Source organism: Hyperolius riggenbachi, chromosome 9 (genome assembly GCF_040937935.1).
Source record: "Hyperolius riggenbachi isolate aHypRig1 chromosome 9, aHypRig1.pri, whole genome shotgun sequence".
Lineage (NCBI taxonomy): Eukaryota > Metazoa > Chordata > Amphibia > Anura > Hyperoliidae > Hyperolius > Hyperolius riggenbachi.
This window is the reverse complement of record NC_090654.1, coordinates 184761485-184783326: the sequence shown is the minus strand read 5'-3', so window position 1 is coordinate 184783326 and position 21842 is coordinate 184761485. Positions and strand designations below refer to the sequence as shown.

The following is a 21842-nucleotide window of genomic DNA, read 5'->3' as shown; positions in this document are numbered from 1 at the left end:
GATGAAGGAGATTCCACTCCAGAACTACCGCCTGTAGGATTACGTCTCCTCCTTCTATTCTTTGCTTTGGGACTACGGAAATAATTCTCCTGTCTCCATGTAAAGACTTTATGTTGTTCGCAATCCAAACGGTCTCTAGAGAACTCCATGCTGGTGATGTATTCGCATTTTTAACAATCTTGGAATAAAGGCTACGTTTTACCTGATGTGCGCAACCGCTTTTCCTTGTATCAAGATAATGCAATACTCATATTTGAGTCCAGTGGTCCAGAATTCTAGCTAGGATAGACAGGGCCTAGAACTGGACATCATCCAAGCACTCTATCACCGTATGATGCTGTCAGTCTAATACTGGGAGTTGCTGGAAAAGGTAAGCGAGAGTGATGACCTTATCAGTGCAGCAAGACTCTTTCATTGTCCATTAAACTAATTCACTGTGGCATGGTAATCAGTCTGTACTGCTTATGTAATGATTTGCAGGGGAGAAAAGTTAATGCCAGGTACCTGAACAACAAATTGTAGTGATTAAAGTGACATATTTCGCACTAAAGCATTTTGCATTAAAATTTTGCATTAAATGTTGCTAATTTAGTGACACATTTTTTAAAGAGAAAATGTAAAACCTAAATGAACTTCGTAACTGTATACTTAACTGTTTCCCTTTTTAGCCTGTTCTAAAAGAATAACCATGGTTTAAATTAAAATCAGCAAACTATGGTTTCATTCACTAGGTACATTACAGCTACAATTTGTACCAACTCTGCCTGCAGAAAGTAAGTAGTAGCTTTACTGCTTCCTAGTTCCTGACACCCTCACAAGTTGCCTGTGCCCAACTGATCCTCTGCACCATCTGCTTCTGAGGAAATGGTGAGGCTGCCACAAAAAGATTTGTATACATCAGCCATTCCTTTTCAGCTTGGCTTTGCTTTATCCCAGCTGAACTATATATATGTTTATGATATTTTTTATTTTTTCAGATTGTGCTTTTGTTTCTAATTTTTTTCTTAGTTGCTTTGCATCACATCTGTTGTATATAGCTTGTTCCATATTAACTATATGGTATGGAAGTGAAGCGCTGTGGAATATGTTGGCGCTATATAAATAAAAAATAATAATAATAATAATTCACTTAGTACTGAGGATGATCAATGAGACGCAAATAATTCCAAGTTGATGCATATGTTATGAAAGAAAGCTTGAAAATGAAACAGAGCTACATTAATGTGCATAACATTTGCATCAACTTGAGTTTTTTTGCATCTTATTAACTATCCTTAGCACTTTTTGTCTGACATAAGTTTTTCAGTGGGATAATACTTTATATACTTGAGTATAAGGCTGCCCGAGTATATGTCCCCCCCCCCAATCTGTAAAATAAAACACTAGAACATGTGACCCGAGAATAAGCTGAATCCCCAATGTCTCTCTCAGCCACTGCTGTGTATTTGATGTAGAGTGCACATTGGGAGTGTGCTTGTACATATAGTTTCCTCTCCTCGTTCCTGGCAGCCATCTTTTTGTCTGCCTTGCAGTTCTATACGCACTGCTAGAGGTCCAGGCTCCACTGTCTTCAACCTCTTCTCATTCTGGGCAGCCACCTTCCCGTCTTTCTTGCAGTACTGCACATGCCACTAGAGGTCCAGGCTCCACTGTCTTCAACCTCTTCTCATTCTGTGCAGCCACCTTCCCGTCTCCCTTGCAGTGCTGCACATGCCACTAGAGGTCCAGGCTCCACTGTCTGCAACCTCTTCTCAATCTGGGCAGTCATCTTCCCGTCTCCCTTGCAGTGCTGCACATGCCACTAGAGGTCCAGGCTCCACTGTCTGCAACCTCTTCTTATTCTGGGCAGCCATCTTCCCGTCTTCCCTACACTACTGCACATGCCACTAGAGGTCCAGGCTCCAATGGCTGCAACTTCTTTTCATTCTGGCCAGCCATCTTCCCATCTCCCTTGCAGTGCTGCACATGCCACTAGAGGTCCAGGCTCCACTGTCTGCAATCTCTTCTTATTCTGGGCAGCCATCTTCCCGTCTTCCCTACACTACTGCACATGCCACTAGAGGTCCAGGCTCCAATGGCTGCAACCTCTTTTCATTCTGGCCAGCCATCTTCCCATCTCCCTTGCTGTGCTGCACATGCCACTAGAGATCCAGGCTCCACTGTCTGCAACCTCTTCTTATTCTGGGCAGCCATCTTCCCGTTTTCCCTACAGTACTGCACATGCCACTAGAGGTCCAGGCTCCACTGTCTGCAACCTCTTTTCATTCTGGCCAGCCATCTTCCCATCTCCCTTGCTGTGCTGCACATGCCACTAGAGGTCCAGGCTCCACTGTCTGCAACCTCTTCTTATTCTGGGCAGCCATCTTCCCATCTTCCCTACACTACTGCACATGCCACTAGAGGTCCAGGCTCCACTGTCTGCAACCTCTTCTCATTCGGAGCAGCCATCTTCCCGTCTTCCTTGCAGTACTGCACATGCCACTAGAGGTCCAGGCTTCACTGTCATTCGACCGCAGTGAAGTCTGGACCTCTAGCAGCGAGTACAGAGAGGATGGGAAGATGGCTGTCAGGAACGAGGAGAGGTTACTATAGATACAAGTACACTTCTCTGCTTGCACTGCATATGGGGTCCTGCTGCATAACTGACTCGAATATAAGCCGACACCCCCACTTTTGGGCCACTTTTTTGTTCCCAAAAAGTCAGCTGATATTCAGTAGCATCTATATATATAATTCAGTAAGTGCCTCAACCGTCCAGCAAGAAGAAGAAGTAATTTGCATGAGAAAATTTATGCGTGCTCAAAGACCAAGTTTGAGGCCTCCTTTCCACGGACTGTTGAGCTGTGTGCTCAGCAAGCAGTTACCAGGCACAGGTAAGAAGTTATCAGGCAGCAACAAGCAGTTATCAGGCAGCAACAAGCAGTTACTAGGCAGCAGTGAGCAGTTACTAGGCAGCAGTGAGCAGTTGAGAGAGTTTGAGAGGCATTTCACTGCCTATCAACAGTCTGTGGAAAGGAGGGTTAACCCTAGCAAGTCTGGGTTTGCAAATCTGGCCTAATTAGCTATTCATAATTGAATAAGGGCCTCAACCTTCCAGCAAGAAGAAGAAGTACTTTGCATGAGAAAATGTATGCGTGCTCAAAGACCAAGTTTGATGCCTCCTTTCCACGGACTGTTGAGCTGTGTGCTCAGCAAGCAGTTACCAGGCACAGGTAAGAAGTTATCAGGCAGCAACAAGCAGTTATCAGGCAGCAACAAGCAGTTACTAGGCAGCAGTAAGCAGTTGAGAGAGTTTGAGAGGCATTTCACTCCCTATCAACAGTCTGTGGAAAGGAGGCTTAACCCTAGCAAGTCTGGCTTTGCAAATCTGGCCTAATTGACTATTCATGAGGCAATGCTCATGCAAATATGCATTTGCTTTCGCATGTCAAACTATGCAGGGTCAAAAAAACAATACTGCAAAGCGGTCGTGGAGCAGTGCTTTACAGCACTGCTAGATTTAGGCGCAGCGAGTGCCGCCATAGACTGTAATGGAAATCAGTCCATAGCTGCGCTCAGTGAGTAATGTCAGCGCCGTCAGAAGACGGAGCCGAAGTTGCTTAAAAAACACAATAATTCGACCTCCAGCAATCGCTGGAAGCCGAATTATATCATTCCCCCACTATCCATGGTGGCCTGGAGGGGGAATCTTCTATCTTCTATATATATAATAGAGTAAGTGCCTCAACCTTCAAGCAAGAAGAAGAAGTAGTGCCCTGCCCCCAGGGCCGGTCCAAGCAAGAAGAAGGGGCTGGTCCAAGCAAGAAGAAGAAGTAGTGTCATATCAAACCAAGGGCAAAGAGGGATAATTTGCATATTCAGTAGCAGTGCATTGTGGGTAACCACAAATGTTCACTTATAGCTGAATTATTGCAGATTTGCTTCTATTTTAAGAAGGAAAATTACACCAAGCTTTGCTTTTTTTAGTAGGAGGGCTTTTTGGTCCCTTTTATCCCCCTATACATTCTTAGTAATTTGGGTCACCCTGAGCTGCTTGGTTACTCTGTTGTACTGGTCCAAGCCCTATCTCATACAGCCATATCAATCTCTGCTGTGAACTGATGAGGACTAAAAGTCTGAAATAGGCTGTCACATTTGGTTTTGATATGTCTGTGTAAAATTTAAAGCTATAGGGCCTGATTCACAAAATGGTGCAAACTGTTAAGCATGGGTGCGCTAAACAGTTAGCACATGAAGTGCCATTTGTGGACTTTTGTGCGTGGAAAGTGCTGTGAATCGCGCAAAAGACCGCAATCGCGGACTTTTGCGTGTGTAAAGTACCGCGATTTGTGGCAAATTGCGCGCGCAAAAGACCGCAATCACGCAAATCGCAGCACTTTGTGCGCGCAAAAGTCCGCGAACGGCACTTCACGTGCTAACTGTTTAGCACAACCCTGAGCTGCTTGGTTACTCTGTTGTACTGGTCCAAGCCCCATCTCATACTGCCATATCAATCTCTGCTATGTACTGATGAGGACCAAAAGTCTGAAACAGGCTGTCACATGTGGGTTTGATATAGCTGTGTAAAATTTAAAGCTATAAGCTTGCTATACACCAGTGGTTCTGGATGCTTGCTTGGATTACTAAGGTTGAAAAGGGATAAATTGCATATTTAAAAATGTTCACTTATAGCTGAATTATTGCAGATTTCCTTCTGTTTTAAAAAGGCAAATTACACCAATATAGTGGGGAGCATTGCAGGAAGTGACAACAGTGGATCGCACGCTGGAACACGGAAGAGGTGAGGCATCCCCGCCCGCTGCCTCTTACTAATAGTGGCGGCTGCTACTGTGCTTAAGCAGGAGGGGAGCGCACATGGGGGACACAGGTGAGGCAGGGGGGGGTTCCTGCTGAGCTTAAGCTGCAGGGAGAATGCACATGGGGGACCCAGGTGAGGGGGGGTTCCTGCTGAGCTTAAGCTGGAGGGGGAGTGCACATGGGGGACCCAGGTGAGGGAGGGGGGGTTCCTGCTGAGCTTAAGCTGGAGGGAGAGTGCACATGGGGGACCCAGGTGAGGGAGGGGGGTTCCTGCTGATCTTAAGCTGGAGGGGGAGCACACATGGGGGACCCAGTTGAGGGGGGGTCCAACCCCCCTCCCCGCCACTGTGCCCAATACCCCCTTCCTGCCCTCTACCCCCTTATGCGGCGTATGATACGCTGCGGGTCGGCTAGTACAGTATATTTTCACAGTATATCATTTTTCCAATATGATGACACTTTCTTATAACATTAGACTGGTGATCTATGGGCATGTACCGGTAGTTTGAACATTTGATTGTATACTTTTTTGAGTATTTGTTTAGTAAATATTGTCTCTTGTGTATCTTACCGCTGAGGTCAGTTATCCACAGAACATGGTTGCAGGTTTCACCTACAGATGAGCGGGAAGCAAAACCCATAATGCATTACTTCAGGGCAGTGGATTAAAAATACAAATCATTGTGAAACTTGCAAATATCTTCTGTTTCAATTTTATTTTATAGATTATTTGATTCCTTTAGAGCAGGGGTCAGGAATCTTTTTGGCTGAGAGAGCCATAAACGCCACATATTTTAAAATGTAATTCCGTAAGAGCCATACAATAAGTTTCAGCAGAGGGCTCATGTCCCTGTTGCCATGGTGATGTGTATACAGTTGATCCTCTGGGCGGTGGCAGTGTCAGACACGTCTTCAGCTTTTCTTGGGTTTCAGCAACATCAGCAATGTCCCTGAGAGCCAGATAGGAGAAATACCAACTAACAGCTTGTACAGTTAGCTAGCTGACTTGGGGGTTGATTCACTTTGTAGGATGAGATCTCCACACTTTGGCCCAATAGGCTGCCTGTCAGGTGACAGGCAGCCTATAGGGCCAATCAACGTGCGGGGACGTCGTCCTACAAAGTCACTGAACCTGACAGGGTCCAGAGTGGGACAATTGGAGCAGTGGTTGTTTGTTTTAGGGTAGCATGAGTTAGTAGTGCATGCTACAGCAGTAGTAAGCTGTGTTGCTTGAGCAGTGTAGCTTAGTGAATCAGCCCCTAACTGTGAGCCAGATGTAGCCATCAAAAGAGCCACACATGGCTCCCGAGCCATAGGTTCCCTACCCCTGCTTTAGAGTCTAGACCAACTACAAAAATCCCAGTGGACCTAGTTGCACTTAACTAGATACCCAGCAAAAACCTCTTGTTCAGGTCCGAAACAGCTGTCTGCAAGTTGGATTGTGTAGCTCTTAAACTAATTGATATTCAAGTGTGCTGTAAACTAATGGTTTGGGATGTTTGTCTGTAATGTTGGGGGTTAACTGGAATCAAAACTGAAATGTAAAGATACAGCACAGGGGTATCCAAACTTTTAAGGCCAAGCACCATATCACCATTCTTGAGAGTGCTTGTGAGCCAAAATGGGGAAATATAACCCAATTTTGCTGATTGCCGTTTGGTACACTATTCCTGTGACATTTTGTCAAATAAAACATTTACACGGAAATAACCCATATACTGTGTGCAGTTAGCATGTCCCTATCAATATGCGGACATAGTGCTACTGGCACAGTGACAGCTGCTAATCAGTGGATGTTACTCCTGCTGGCACAGTGGCAGCTGCTAATCAGTGGATGTTACTTCTGCTGGCATAGTGGCAGCTGCTAATCAGTGGCTGCTACTGCTACAGTGGTGGCTGATATCCTACAGGTTAGCAAAAGGGGTGGCAGAATGGTGATACAAGGTTTCGCCTGCATGTGGCACCACAGCTATTGCCTGCGGGCCATATGGAATTAACAACTATAGAGGGCTTCAGGGGCCACCAGAGAAGGCTTGGTGGGCTGCATTTGGCCCATGGACTGGACTTTGGACATGCCTGGTTTAGCATGAAAAAGATATTTTCAAAGCTGTGCCTGCATTGGTAGATAGGTACTGTATACTTCATGCTTCAGTTTCTATAAAATCTTTAGTTGGATGCTCTTAGACCATGTGATACTAATAATTCAAGTTTGCATGTAGATTGAATGCAGATTGTATGCTGTTTGAAGCTGGATCAATCAGGTGCACTTTCTGCCTATTTTTATTGGCCCAGTTGCAAGCTGTCTTACTGACCACCTTTAGTTATGTGTGTGTGGTCAGAGAGTGACATGAGAATATGGATGCATGTCCAGTGCCTTGTGCAGGAGACAGATCAGGCTGAATTTATTGTGTAGGAATTGGTCATTGGAATGTGGCCACCAAAAGCATTGCGCCTATCGGAAGTCATTTCTTAAGAAAACAGTTCAAGCAGTTTGACGTGTCATTATCTTAATTATATCCTAATTTTTACATGTGTTTTGTGGCTGGAAGTGAACTTTCTGTTTTGAGTACATTGTATAATATTGGGTTGATGTGGCTCTGTAAAATTTAAAGCCATAGGCTTGCTACACACCAACGGTTCTGGATGTAAGCCTGGCTTCAGGGGCATAGAGAACATTTGCATAACCAGTTGCGGTGCATTGTGGGTAACCACAGTTGTTCACTTAAAGGACAACTCAAGAGAGAGGTATATGGAGGCTGCCATGTTAATTTCCTTTTAAGCAATACTAGTTGCATGGCAGCCCTGCTGACCCTCTGCTTCTAATACTTTCAGCCATAGACCCTGAACAAGCATGCACCAGATCAGGTGTTTCTGACATTATTGTCAAATCTGACAGATTAGCTGCATGCTTGTTTCTGGTCTGATTCAGACACTTCTGCAGCCAAACAGACCAGCAAGGCTGCCAGGCAACTGGTATTGTTTAAAATGAAACAAACATGGCAGTCTCCATATTCTTATCACTTCAGTTGCCCTGAATTATCGCAAATACCTTTTGTTTTAAGAAGGCTAATCACTAAGCATGGCTTTTTAGTAGGAGGGCTTTTCGGTCTCTTTTAGCCCCCTATATTTTCCTAGTAGTTTTGGGTCACCCTGAGCTGCTTGGCAGGGCTGTGGAGTTGGTACAAAAATCTTCTGACTCCAACTCCGACTCCTTAGTTTATGAAACCACGACTCCAACTCCGACTCCAGGTACCCAAAAATGGCTCCGACTCCTCGACCCAGACTCCTTAGTCTAATACTTATCAGGGCTGTGGATTTTGTACAAAAATCATCCGACTCCCGACTCCGACTCCTACGTTTATGAAATCAACGACTCCAACTCCGACTCCGGGTGCCCAAAATTTCCCCGACTCCCACTCCTCGACTCCGACTCCAACTCTGACTCCACAGCCCTGCTGCTTGGATATTCTATTGTATAAGATGCCAGGCAAGATCGTTCTCGTCTTTTTGATCAAGAGGCAGTCACATATGAAAACTGATTTTTTTTTTATTATTATTTTATAAAGTAATCATAAAAAATGGAAAGGTAATAAAGTTACAAGAAAGAAAGAAATGAAAGTAAAGAAAAAGTGAAATTTCAGCCTTTGTTGGATAAAAGTTGGAGTAAAATGTTCTGGAGAAATTATCTGATACCCTGTGAAATGTTATTATTTGCTATTCATGAAAAAGGGATGAGTTAGATGAAGCTAAATATTACGTGAGTCATCTATCAAGTTAGATTAGGATCAGAGAGCACCAAGTGGCAGAGGAGGAAGCCAGGCATGGCAGAAACCAATAACTTCATGTTCAGATAAGGCAATAGGCAAATCTGTCTGCTCGATTGAGCACTGTGACTGCACTGCTTAAGTCGTGGCACATAATAAGTATCACAAACACTTTCAAAGGATGTTATGATAAAATAAGGATGAAAAATGTAGCAAAGGTTACAGAAGGAGAGTAACTTGACTTTAATTGGTGCATCACATATTAAAATCAAACTACTGTATCAGAAAGTCATTTTAGTATGAAAAGGAGGCAAAACTTTTTTTTTTTTTTTTTTTACGGCTCAGTATTAGCCCTTTAATGCTGGGAATACACGTTACGTTTTTCGCGTTCGACTCTCTGCGAGATCTATAAATTCCGACCTTTCCGATTCTCCGCTCGATTTCTCATAGAAGTGAATGGGAAAAAGATAAAAAAAAACGAGCAGAAGATAAGAGAATAGAACGCGGAATCGAATGGCTAACAATAGTGCAGAGAATTGAACGCAGAAAACGTAACGTGTATTCCCAGCATTACACTTAATTTGCATTTTGATGAGATCGCAATGCAACTGAGCTGAAAAATCACATCAGGCGTAGTGTTGCAATGTGACCATAGAGTGAGGCATACAGTACAATAAAATTATGCCTCACTGCAACTATAAATGCACACATTACCCGGTTAACGCAAAGCATGCTATGCATTACTGCATCTCAACCCCGCCACATTATACTTAGGCTACATTCACAGTGGAGCATTGTGGTACATTGTACCAGCAGCATCATAACACAGAACGTCGCACTGCAACGCACAATCAATGCGACATTTGCAGTTGTGTTGCGGTCTAAAGGAGTGTGGTATGCATGTAGTGGGTTTACTGCATAACACACACATTAACAGTACAGTGAAGCATATTTTTCATTGACTGTATGCTTCAGTGTATGCAGCGCAATGCGCAAATAAAGTGCGCCATCGCTTTCCCAACCAATTGCATGGTATTCCTGTTGTTGTGATAGATAGAAAGCAAAGATTGGTTCGTTGATGGTGTAGTGAACGATTTCACTTCCGATCAGAATTTGTGATCGCTCAAACGATTTTTCGCTAGAAATTTGACCATTAGTGGCCACCTTGAGATGGCTGTAGGTTTGCATAGCGGTTGTCCACAAATCAAGCACTACTGCTTTCCAGGGCATAAGCCACTCCAGAAGGAGAAAGTGATTCTAGATAAATGATGATGATGATGGACTTCCTTTAAATACCTTTCTCACTCTCCTACATTGCACTTGATATGCAAAGCACTCGTTTTAGGATATCCTGGTTTCAAATTACTATTCTCCAAAAAACTAGATGTAGAATCTTATATACTCTAAATCAATAGTTGGCTATGCAGAATATGAATAATAAACAACAGAGTAAGGATTAAATCATAATTATCATGAGTTATATTGCTAATGTGCTGTAAATAAAACTCAAGTTAAAATCAAACTGATTATAGTAATTAATATAACGAATTACAAACATAATTACTTATAGTAGAATAAACCTCATTGCGATCGCGGATAAGATGTTGAATTAGCGGGGCCCCTGGCGATGCTGCCTCCAGCTGCACTATGTTAGGAGCACAATGTACTCTTTCCCCCCATGGTTATTTGGCTCTTGGTTTGACCCCAGTTGGTGCTGTTCTCGCATGACCTTGTTGACATTCATTTGATGTCTTCTCGTGCAGTTTTTACTTGGTACATGAATCTTTATGGTACATATATACACAGTAAGTGTTATTTTTAAGTTATCAATATTTGCCTAATTAGCTCTATACTTTGGAGGCAGTAAACAAAGCTAGCCATGTACGTAGTGTAGTGGGGGTGTCTTGGCACCTTGCAGGGAAGAAATATAGGAGACAGAAACGGGAACCTAATAGTGTAGTATATTCGTATGCAATAAAATGAATGAATTTCAATAGATTACTACTCACAAAGGGGGGTTGCAAGGGCAACCAACGATAGGAAGCAGGTGGAGACCATAAACCCGACTCCACTCGGGGTAGTCACAGCCGGGACCTGGATGTGGTCGCTCTGTTTGGAAAAAAAAGGGACAAACGTCCACTGTGGTCTGTCACCACCCCTCAAACACTAATTGTTTTGTGGGTAAACTATGCACAATAGAGGTAAAGAGGCACCCTGGTTGAGATAAAAGCATCTAAAAACAGCTTAAAAACGAGAAAATAATATGAGGTGGCTTACCTCAATAACAATCTTTGTATGTGACAAAAGATTTTTATTTAGCACAGGCAACGCGTTTCGCGAGTCTGAGCTCGCTTCATCAGGCCAATAAAAGTGACAAATGAAAAAGTCGATATGGCAAAGGCAAAGATTTTGTTATTGAGGTAAGCCACCTCATATTATTTTTTCATTTTTAAGCTGTTTTCATCTCAACCAGGGCGCCTCTTTACCTCTATTGTGCTAGCCATGTACGGGTCAATATTGTCCTAGTTCTGCAAATAACTGACTGCTCCCTTATAGATATGGAAGCAGCAATCAGTGCACCATCTTACACCACATGATCTTGAAACACTGAATACTGGGAGGTACTGGAGGTACAGGGAAATACAATGGCATACACATTTCAAATCGGTAAAGCCCTCTTTGTGCTTTTAAAGTATAACTTTTATTGAGTATACATTAAAATAACATACAGTATTGGTCTGGAAATATACCACATAAGGGGAGAACACACAGGACTTCAGCTGGGAGTAGGTGTTTAATTCTTGTTATACTTCTCAGATGGAAGAATGAAGATTTGACTACAGCGGATAACGGCTGTCTGGGTGTTAGCTTTGCATCCAGGGAGACTTTTGGACTTTATGCATCATGTGTGGACCACCGACCACAAACACCTCTGTTTTGTCAGAATTCAGCCTCAACCAGCTGGTGTTCTTCCATTTTTGTAATTCCACTAGGCAGGCAATGATGGATGCTGATGGGTCTTGTATACCAGGCTTGAAGGACAGATACAGTTGTGTATCATCTGTGTAACTTAACGTAATTGGTAGCCTAGGCCATCGTTCTGGACTATTTTGCCCACTTGGAGCATGTAGACTGAAAAGAGTAATGGTGATAGCACAAAACCCTGTGGAACTCCATAAGCAAGTGGCACTGGATTAGAGTAGTGGGTGCCCAGCCAGATAGAAAGGAATGAAACCAGATGAGAACAGCACCCCTTAGGCTGCAGTATTACTTTAAGCGCTGGATTAATATTCCATGGTCCACGGTATCAAAAGCTGCAGACAAGTCAGGAAGAGTCAGAATTGAGCACTCGCCCTAGTCTCTTGCTGTAAGTAGATCATTTAGTACTCGGCTTCTAGCAGGTTGGCGATTGCTTTCTCAATATAGTGGCGGAATTCAAATAAGACCCATCAAATCTTTTTTTAATTCCTCCTTGGTCCAGATGAATAGGCTAGTGGGCACTGTTGTAGTAAGGATGTGGCAAGTATGGAGGATGATTCAGCATTTTGCAGTCAAGCAAAAATAAGACAGTGCTCAGGAGGACAGGTTCAGCAACAGGTCCCTGACCCCTTTACTCCTTCATTCACTTATGATGGGGCTGCTGCAATCTATACCACTAAGCAAGATAGATTTTTCCCATCTATTAAATGAAATAGCATGTCTATTTTCTCATTTTCAGACACCTGCTCTACTTTTACTCACTGTATGCCAGTGCCGTCCAACTCATTTTAAATGTACAAACTTTCATGTTGAGCCAAAGCATTCCGAATGTCCAGTCTAAATATTTTCCCATGTATTCCTGTGCACAGAAAACAAAGCTTTGATTTTCTTTTCTTTACTTTTCTGAAAAGTACTTGTGGTATAAATGGCCACCACCAGCGAACAGAACACAAATGGTCACAGAGGGGGCCGCAACACAAAAGTGAAAGGTCTGTTTGCACAGAAGACATCTATTTAAGATAAACATCTATAAATGTTGTTGAAAGCAAACAAAGACGCAAACTGAGATTGGCCTGTTTTCTGAAAGATGGAAATCTCTGTGAAAAGCAACCGTTGGCACATTAGACAAGATGAAACCGGGCATGAGCTAATATTTTGGAACACAATTAATTCCCCTTTAGAAATCTTTTCTTTACAGTGGGTCCAACAAGACGCACCGTAATTCCCCTAATGTTTTTGCTTGTATTGATGAACTGAGACTTTACCACCTGTGGTCAACAGAACAGGAGACATTGAATGCTTTGAAGGATAGCAGTTGGGGGGTTATATTCAAAACAATGAGACATTATTTACAGCATTTTCATTTCTTTTGGTGGGAAGAATAAAATCTACATTTAAAGGTAGACTGCAGTCAAACATGATAAATCAGTATTTATTCAAAACCAGGATACCTGCTGACTGCCTTGATCTTGGTACTTATCCTGGTATTCATTCTACACCTGGCTCCTTCAGTACATAAATTCCCACCATTGCTGTTATTGTGCCCACCCCATGGTGATAGCAGTGGAATTGATATGGATCTCTGCCTCAGTATTTTCATTCAGAAGTCTGGGTTCACTTCACACTCTCTCTTTCAGTTGCATGCTTTAAGAGCCACATCATATTGGCACTGCGACAGTACGATTCGGGACACCCTATCACAATAATTGAGTATTGTTAGTTGAAAGGATAACCAGGCATTGCTAGTTGAAATCTCTGTTCTGTTTGGTAGCTGTTATCCTTGCCAAGGTGTAGATTTAAGCTACTCCTGCTGCTCGGTCTCGTTGTTCTCACCGTTCATGCCGCTGTTCCGTCGCCTATAGCCCACTCACTCTGCTGTCATATTATGTCATAGGCGACTACCGATCAAACAAGGGTGGAATTACAAACCCGTCTCCACATGGGTTAAAATTCACTCTCTGTAGAGGAAAGATAATGGGGAAACACCGCTTCACCAAGGGTGAACAGCAGTGATTGAGATTGAGGATACAGAGGTGCCAATAGTCAAAAGTTCTTTATAAAAAACAGCAGCAACGACTCCACTTGTGATGGGTTTCGCGGGTGTACCTGCTTCCTCAGGCAATTATGTGGATTATCTGTTTATCCAGTCTTAAAAAGCCTAGCACGTTAAGACTGGATAAACAGATGTTTCACATAACTGCCTGAGGAAGCAGGTATGCCTGCGAAACAAGCTGCAAGTTGAGTTGATGTTGCTGTTTTACCTGGTACGTATGGGCACACTTGCAGGATTGAGCAATTAACATTTTGTGATGCTCTGTGATTTCTACCATCACGGTGGATTGGATCTTTAGGATCCCTACGCAAAGTGCCATGATCATTTGAACTCATACCCATTGTGAGCCGTCGCATGATGTCATGTTCCCGCAGGTAGGAAGATGGATCAGGGAACACTCGTTTGCCTGAGAGTTCCCTGATCTATCTTCCAGGGGGTACAGGCCTCAAGGCTAGGTGCACACTTAGCAGAAACGCAAGCGTTGCGGAAAATGCATAGTTTTTTCCGCTGATGTAAGTCTATGGACCGCATTAAAAAATGCATTTCAAAATGCATGTGCATTTTGTATGCGTGCGTCTTTAAAAACGCTGGTTTTGTTGCATACTATTCAAAACCACATCAAAAACGCACATAATGAAAGTCAATGGGAATGCAATGTATTGCATTTTGGTATGTGTTTTTCATGCGGTTTTATTTGCGTTTTTTTTTTTTTTAAAAAAATGTGTGATGTATTTCCGCTTCCTGTTGTCTTCCTAGTGATTTGCATAAAACACAATATAACAACACATACAAAACGCATATGCGTTTTGTATATGCGAACCGCAAACGTGTAAAAATGCACGCAAAAGGCTAGAAAAACGCATATGCGGAAAAAAACGCAAACACACGCACAAAAAAACCTAAACGCACATGACAGAAAATGTGACATTTCACGCTGTGTTATGTGTGCACCCAGCCTTAGGGTTAAAAAGCAATAACTATTTCAGCCTCCATATCCCCTTCATTTCAGATATCCTTTATAGTGAAAGGTGATATTTACTTACTATACACTTGTGTGACAATAAGCTATGTATATGGCAGTTTTATTTTTCACAAAAGTAAGATTTTCCTTTGATATTGTCAGATTCAGTGAAGTCCTGGTTGTTTATCTGGTAAATCGGTGCAGGGCCACATGTACTTCTGCTAGAACAGATTCCCTGTGAGCTTTCTGTTCTGTAGTAGATCAGCCATTATTGGCAAGAGCTTTCAATGGAAAACTGACAGCCAATGTGTACTATGACAAATCATCCCAGTCAGTTCATGTTATTTATTAATTGTTTGCCTTAGGATATGTTTAAATTAATGTATTGTTCATTTCTCTGCTACATACTGTATCCTGAGAGCTTGTTCAAGGTGTCTATTAATCTTTCAGTGGAATTTTATTTTCTTACATCATCACCTCCTCTTCTCACTAGCATTATATTTTTCAGGGTTCCTTTGATCTGTGACACTGAAGCGAAAAAAAAATTGTGATATAATGAATTGGTTGTGTAGTACAGATAATTAATAGAACATTAGTAGCAAATAAAATAGTCTCATATTTGTATTTTCAGTTATATAGTTTTTATTTTTTTATATCATTGCTTCATTCCCTAATATTTGCAATTTACACATGACACTCAGCATTCTAAATGATTTCACAGAGCAGGATGATGACTTTTTGAACTTTCCTCTGCAGTAAAAAAAACACAGACTTCAGTCAGAACACCTGATCTGCATGCTTGTTGAGGGGTTGTGGCTAAAAGTATTAGAGATCAGTAGGCGAGTCAGGCAACTGGTATTATTATAAAACAAAAAATTCATATCTTTCTCAGTTTAGGTTCCCTTTAAATCTTCTGAAACACAGTGTAGGCCTCGATTCATAGAGCACAGCGCGGTAAATGTAAAGTGCTCGGTAAATCACCGCATTCGGTATTTTACACTTTTGTGTGCTAATTCATAAAAATGTTAACAGGTGTGGTAGAAGTTCGGTAATTTACCGGCTTCAATTGACAAAAGCTCTGTGCAGAGACAGCATTACAATAGTAAGAGGCATCCTTACATCCCTTTAGATGTGCATGTTTGGGTATACTGTTTGTTATACTGCCTCTGTTCACTCTGAATCTATTAGTTTTTCTTAACATTTGTTTATTTTCCACAGCTTAGATGAATTTCCAGGAGACTTTACACATGCTCTGCTTTGATGATTTCCCCACCAGCTACTCTACATTTTCAAACAGGAATCTAAGAGGTTGAACCACTGGAGGGAGGCAGGGGAAACTTCTTTTGTTCTATTCTCTCTCCTCACTGCCTGGGGATAGAAAAGCAGAACCCGTCAGAGAAGGTTTTGTGTCCAATCAAAATGCATCACCCCGACTTGCCGTAGAGCTGGGCTGTTTCTATTGGCTCTGCTCCTGTCAGTCATAGCTTATCCCTCTCTCCTTGTCTCAGTTACGCTGGCTTCCCACAGTATCACACAATCTTTGCTCTTATTTCGCCACATCAGAGGAGCCGGTAAAATTTCAGGTATTTAGGGCATGATCTATTCTTAATGAGTTGCCATTTACTGATATTTGCTGACATTTGTTGAGGTATTCACCGCACAAGTCAGTAATTTACCTCACTGCTCGGTAACTTCAGTTTTTCATGCGGTAATAACCTTTATGAATTCACATTTTCCTAAGTTCTTGGTAAAGTCAGCTGTTTTCTGCATTACTGAATGCAATAATGTTTTATGAATCGAGGCCATAGAGAGCAACATGGTATTCCAAGCACGCTGAAAGACAAATGAAGACAACAACTTATCTGATTAATCGACCGCCGTGAAACGCCAAATAGTTTGACCACTTGAACAGAACTTTCCGCAAACTAAACTGTGACATTTCCAAACAACATGACCAGTCACAAGCTTCTACACCAGTCATTTACTACAACAATGACTTCCACCTCTGTTATGGTTAGGATGGAGGCACCCAATGTGTGTTTGATGTTAGTGTTTTAAAATATAAATAAAAATAAAAAAGAGAGGTAATCGCTTACCTCTCCAAAAGATACAGACACCCCAAATAAATAAAAACACACATTGGGTGCCTCCATCCTAACAATTACCAGTCAGACCACCTTTGGAGGTAATAGCTTGCAGCTTTTCTGGAAAGTCTATCGTACTTTAGGAGAGCGACCATCCAGTATCCAGCAGGACCTGGAGTACTGACTGGGGGTGGTTAATTCCCCGCAAGACTATACGTCGGTTGCAGGAATCTATATATCTATACACTTATCCTCCTTATACCTGATGATACTGCACCATTGGGCTCCCTACTTCTCGCCTAGGTATTCTTGCGCTCTACAAGAATCACAGAAGAAAACCCCCTATGTATTCCAATGCAGGTTATTTCACGCACCTATGCCTGTACTCTGCTGTTCTGTAGGCTCAGCAGCAGGATAATTCTCAGTAGCAACAGCAGCTTTGTCCACAGACCTGACAGTTACCAGTAACTCCTTTAGCTGGTCTGTTTGAGATCACATAAAAAAGATAACATTTGGGCTCTTTGCATACTAAGCTAAACAATAGTTTAGGACTGTGGATGAAGCGGAACTCCTCAACAGGAGTTTTTTTAACTAGCCTTTTATGTTCTCCATCTAGTGGTCAGTTCTATAAACTACCATTTGTTTATGTACGGCTTGTTGATGTGGCTCATTGCCCTGTTGTCAAAATGATGAGCTTGCTACCTTATTTTCCCTGGCTATAAACATTGCGGCTTGTCTCTGCAGCCTTGCGTTGAACGTTGTCAGTATCTTTAAAGAGGTGAGAATGTAAATCAGGGCTGCGGTCTCGCAGAATAAAATGCAGATTGTATGTTGTATTGTGTGCCGTTCTTGTAAAATTTATGCTACCAATTTAGCTGCTGCTTTCCTGAATGAAATTGCTGCTTCATTAGGCATCATGATGGGTTCAATATCTATTAACCTCAAAAAGCGATGCAGCAAAGTGTCTACCAAACAGATTGTACAATTTGCCTATTCTCTCTCTCGGTCTCTCTCTCTCTCTCTCTTTATCCCTGGTGCTGATAAACACACAGCAGTGATAGCAGCTCCAATCTACATGTCGGGCTAGATCCTTACTGGGACTAGTACAATATTAACCTCTGCCAGAGGCCTGATTACCCGCCTTGCATTGAGGGTAGAAGATAATGATGCTGCGCAGATGCATCCTGGCTGCTGAATCGCTAAGGCTAATTTTATTACTGGAAAATTTGAGGGTTAAGTAGGACACTGATTCACCTGTTTGTTGATGATTATCGCCTCATAAAGGCACTTGCGCTCTTCTTGCTTGCTGTGTGGCAGGCCAAATGAACAGTAGCTTCCTGTTTTCTTATAGGAGACTCTTAAAGCAAGCATGTCCTTCATTCATACTTGAAAAAGAAAACTTGTTGTTTTCGGCCTCTTTGAATATAGTAGAGTGACCAGAATTTTGTTGGTTGAACCTGGGACGGGGGGCGGCCGAAAAATAGGGGGATGCAGCGCACGTAGCGCACTGCGCCGAAAAATGGGTGTGGCCATGACATTGTATGGGCGGAACTAACATAATGATGTAACAGCGAGGCATAAGAAAGCAGTGTTTACGCCATGATGTGGTCAGACGAGGTTTCGCATCATGGGTGTGCAGAAACTGTGTGATGCTATTTAAAAGTATACCGCAGGGGTCAGGAACCTTTTTGGCTGAAAGAGCCATAAACACCACATATTTTAAAATGTATTTCCCTAAGAGCCATACATAATGTTTCAAACTGGCACACTGTGCATGTGTAGCAGAGGGCTCACGTCCCTGTTGCCATGGTGATGTGCACACAGTTGATCCGCCAGGCAGCGGCAGTGTCAGACACGTCTTCAGCTTCTCTTGGGTTTCAGCAACATCAGCAATTTCACCGAGAGCCAGACAGGCAAAATACCAACTAACAGCTTGTACAATTAGCTAGCTGACTTGGGGGTTGATTCACTTTGTAGGATGAGATCCCTGCACTTTGGCCCAACAGGCTGCCTTCAGCTGACAGGCAGCCTATTGGGCCAATCAAAGTGGTATTTTGTCCTACAAAGTCACTGGACCTGACCGGATTCAGAGTGAGACAATTGGAGCAGCTGTTCGTTTTGGGGGAGCACGAGTAAGTAAGTAGTGCATGCTACAGCAGAACATTTTACTTGCGCTGCTTGAGCAGTGTAGCTTAGTGAATCAACCCCTACTGATTTGTCTGAGAGCCTGATGTAGCCATCAAAAGAGCCACATCTGGCTCCCGAGCCCTACCCCTGGTATACCGTAACCCCAAAGCAGCAAACATAGCCAACTATGACCATTAAATAATAAATGCAGCAACTAGTTACCCCAGACACCAGAAAATAAATGCAATGTGGGCAAAATTTTAGCACAAAATAAATGCAATGGGCAACATGTCAGCACAAAATAAACGCATTGTGGGCAACATGTCAGCACAAAATAAACGCAATGGGCAACATGTCAGCACAAAATAAACGCATTGTGGGCAACATGTCAGTACAAAATAAACGCATTGTGGGCAACATGTCAATACAAAATAAATGCATTGCGGGCAACATGTCAGTACAAAATAAATGCAATGCAGGCAACATGTCAGCACAAAATAAACGCAATGCGGGTAATATGTCAGCACAAAATAAACGCACTGCGGGCAAACATGTCAGCACAAAATAAACGCACTGTGTGCAACGTCAGTACAAAATAAACGCACTGCGGGCAAACATGTCAGCACAAAATAAACGCATTGTGGGCAACATGCCAGCACAAAATAAACGCACTGTGGGCAACATCAGTACAAAATAAACGCACTGCGGGCAAGCATGTCAGCACAAAATAAACACACTGCGGGCAAACATGTCAGCACAAAATAAACGCACTGCGGGCAAACATGTCAGCACAAAATAAACGCATTGTGGGCAACGTCAGTACAAAATAAACGCACTGCGGGCAAACATGTCAGCACAAAATAAACGCACTGCGGGCAAACATGTCAGCACAAAATAAACGCACTGTGGGCAACGTCAGTACAAAATAAACGCACTGCGGGCAAACATGTCAGCACAAAAATAAACGCATTGTGGGCAAACATTTCAACAGAAAATAAACGCAATGGGGGCAAACATGTCAGTACAAAATAAATGCACTGCGGGCAAACATGTCAGCACAAAATAAACGAACTGCGGGCAAACATGTCAGCACAAAATAAATGCACTGCGGGCAAACATGTCAGTACAAAATAAACGCACTGCGGGCAAACATGTCAGCACAAAATAAACGCATTGGGGGCAAACATTTCACCAGAAAATAAACGCAATGGGGGCACAGTTCACTTGGGAAAAAAAGCATTTACTCACCTGGCAGAAGTCTCCTCTGGCGCACTGCTCCCGGGACCGTCTTGCTCCTCCTGCAGTCTCCCGCGCTGACAGGCAGAGTGCAGGGCTACGGCAAGATGGCGCCCGAAGCCCTGTACTGGAGACACAAAAACACCGGAAGACAGTCACTAAGGAGGCTGGAGCGGGCTGCGGGCAATGAACTGGCACGGCGTCTGTAGACGCCGCTGCCAGTTCATGCAATACAGTGACCAGAGTCCCGAGGCCGAGACGTCCCGCTGCTAAAAGCGGGACATTTCCCAGGACCTCATGCAGCCTGGGACAGCGGACCCCGAATCCGGGACGCGTCCTGGGCAATCCGGGACGTCTGGTCACTCTAAATATAGACATGCTTACTACAGTATGTTTCTGCTATTAGTTATTTCCCATGAGTGATTTCTGGTTTCTGATTTGTGGTGTACATGGCTGCCACTATCTCGTGATTTCATCGCTAGACAAAGTGGCTGTGCATTCTTTCTGTGGCTCTGCACAATGATCTTACCGTGTTGTGTAAAGGAAAACGTAAGTGGTGATATGATGTTCTAGACATGTTTATGTACAGTAGCAAGCATACAAATAACTATGCTGTGTTCCCTTTCTTAGTTTTGTGCCTGAAAGGGTTAACATCCAGCGATGCAACTGACAGTTTACCTCAAGTTGGGATTCAGTCTGGCTACAGCTTAACCCTCACTGATTAGGAATTACAGCCATAAATCACTTTCCTGGCAGAGAAGGGCTTCTGAGAACAGACCAGGGATGCTCAAATTCGGCTTCGGGAGATATCCGGATTTTTGCTATCCGGATATCTCCCAGTAATGCTGTGCGGGCTGGGCGGGGGGGTCAAGCTTACCTCTCTGACGTCTTCTTCGCTCGTCCCTCGGCGCCTCCCACGATGCGCTCCATGCGCGTCACGTGATTACAAACACTTCCTCCTTCAACCCGGAAGGAGGAAGTGTTTGTAATCAGGTGACCGCCGCTTGGAGCGCATCGTGGGAGGCGCCGAGGGACGAGCGAAGAAGACGTCAGAGAGGTAAGCTTGACCCCCCCGCCCAGCCCGCACAGCATTACTGGGAGATATCCGGATAGCAAAAATCCGGATATCTCCCGAAGCCGAATTTGAGCATCCCTAGAACAGACGATAGATAAAAAAGTTTATATATTCTAGCTCTTTGGGACACAGGAACCACAGGAACACTGTGTCATTGAGAAAAGACAAAATAATAAACAACACTAAAGTTTTTAAACATAACGTAAAACTGTGGGATAGCTAAAAAGTAATTTCAGGAGTTGAAGGATAGATACAGTATAATTGTGTAACGATTGGTGTAGCAACACAGACGTCTGATTATGGGGTGATCTGCAGAATCACCAATAATACAGATGCTATACCTGATTATGTGGCGATCTGCAGTATCACCAATAATGCAAATATAGCTGACAGGATAGCAAGGTGTATAGTGCTTGGTGCAACGGTAACTGATTAGTTTAATGAGACCTCACCAGAGGAGCTGGTAGGTACTATCAGAAACAGTAACTGAGTAGATTTAACTAAACCTCACCAGAGGAGCTGGTGGGTACTATCAGAAGAGCACATCACCAGTAGAGAGGTCCGACAGGCTAGGTTCGGCAACTGAGAGGCAGAAACAGTACAGAATCAGTAGGCAAAAGAGTAGTAGGTATTCAGGCAGAGGTTCAGCAACTAGATCAGATGAGCAGAAGTACAGAAACGTGAAGCAATAGCAGAGTCAGAGATAAGCCAGAGTCATACACAGAATATCAATAATATACAATAAAGCAATAGTCCTAGTCTTGTG

General features: G+C 43.1%; 1 protein-coding gene across 19 annotated transcripts in view; it reads left to right on the top strand.

The window, feature by feature from the left end:
- The window catches only part of CADPS (calcium dependent secretion activator), a 769567-nt gene that overhangs the window by 112440 nt on the left and 635285 nt on the right, over nucleotides 1-21842 (top strand). The window lies entirely within an intron of this gene.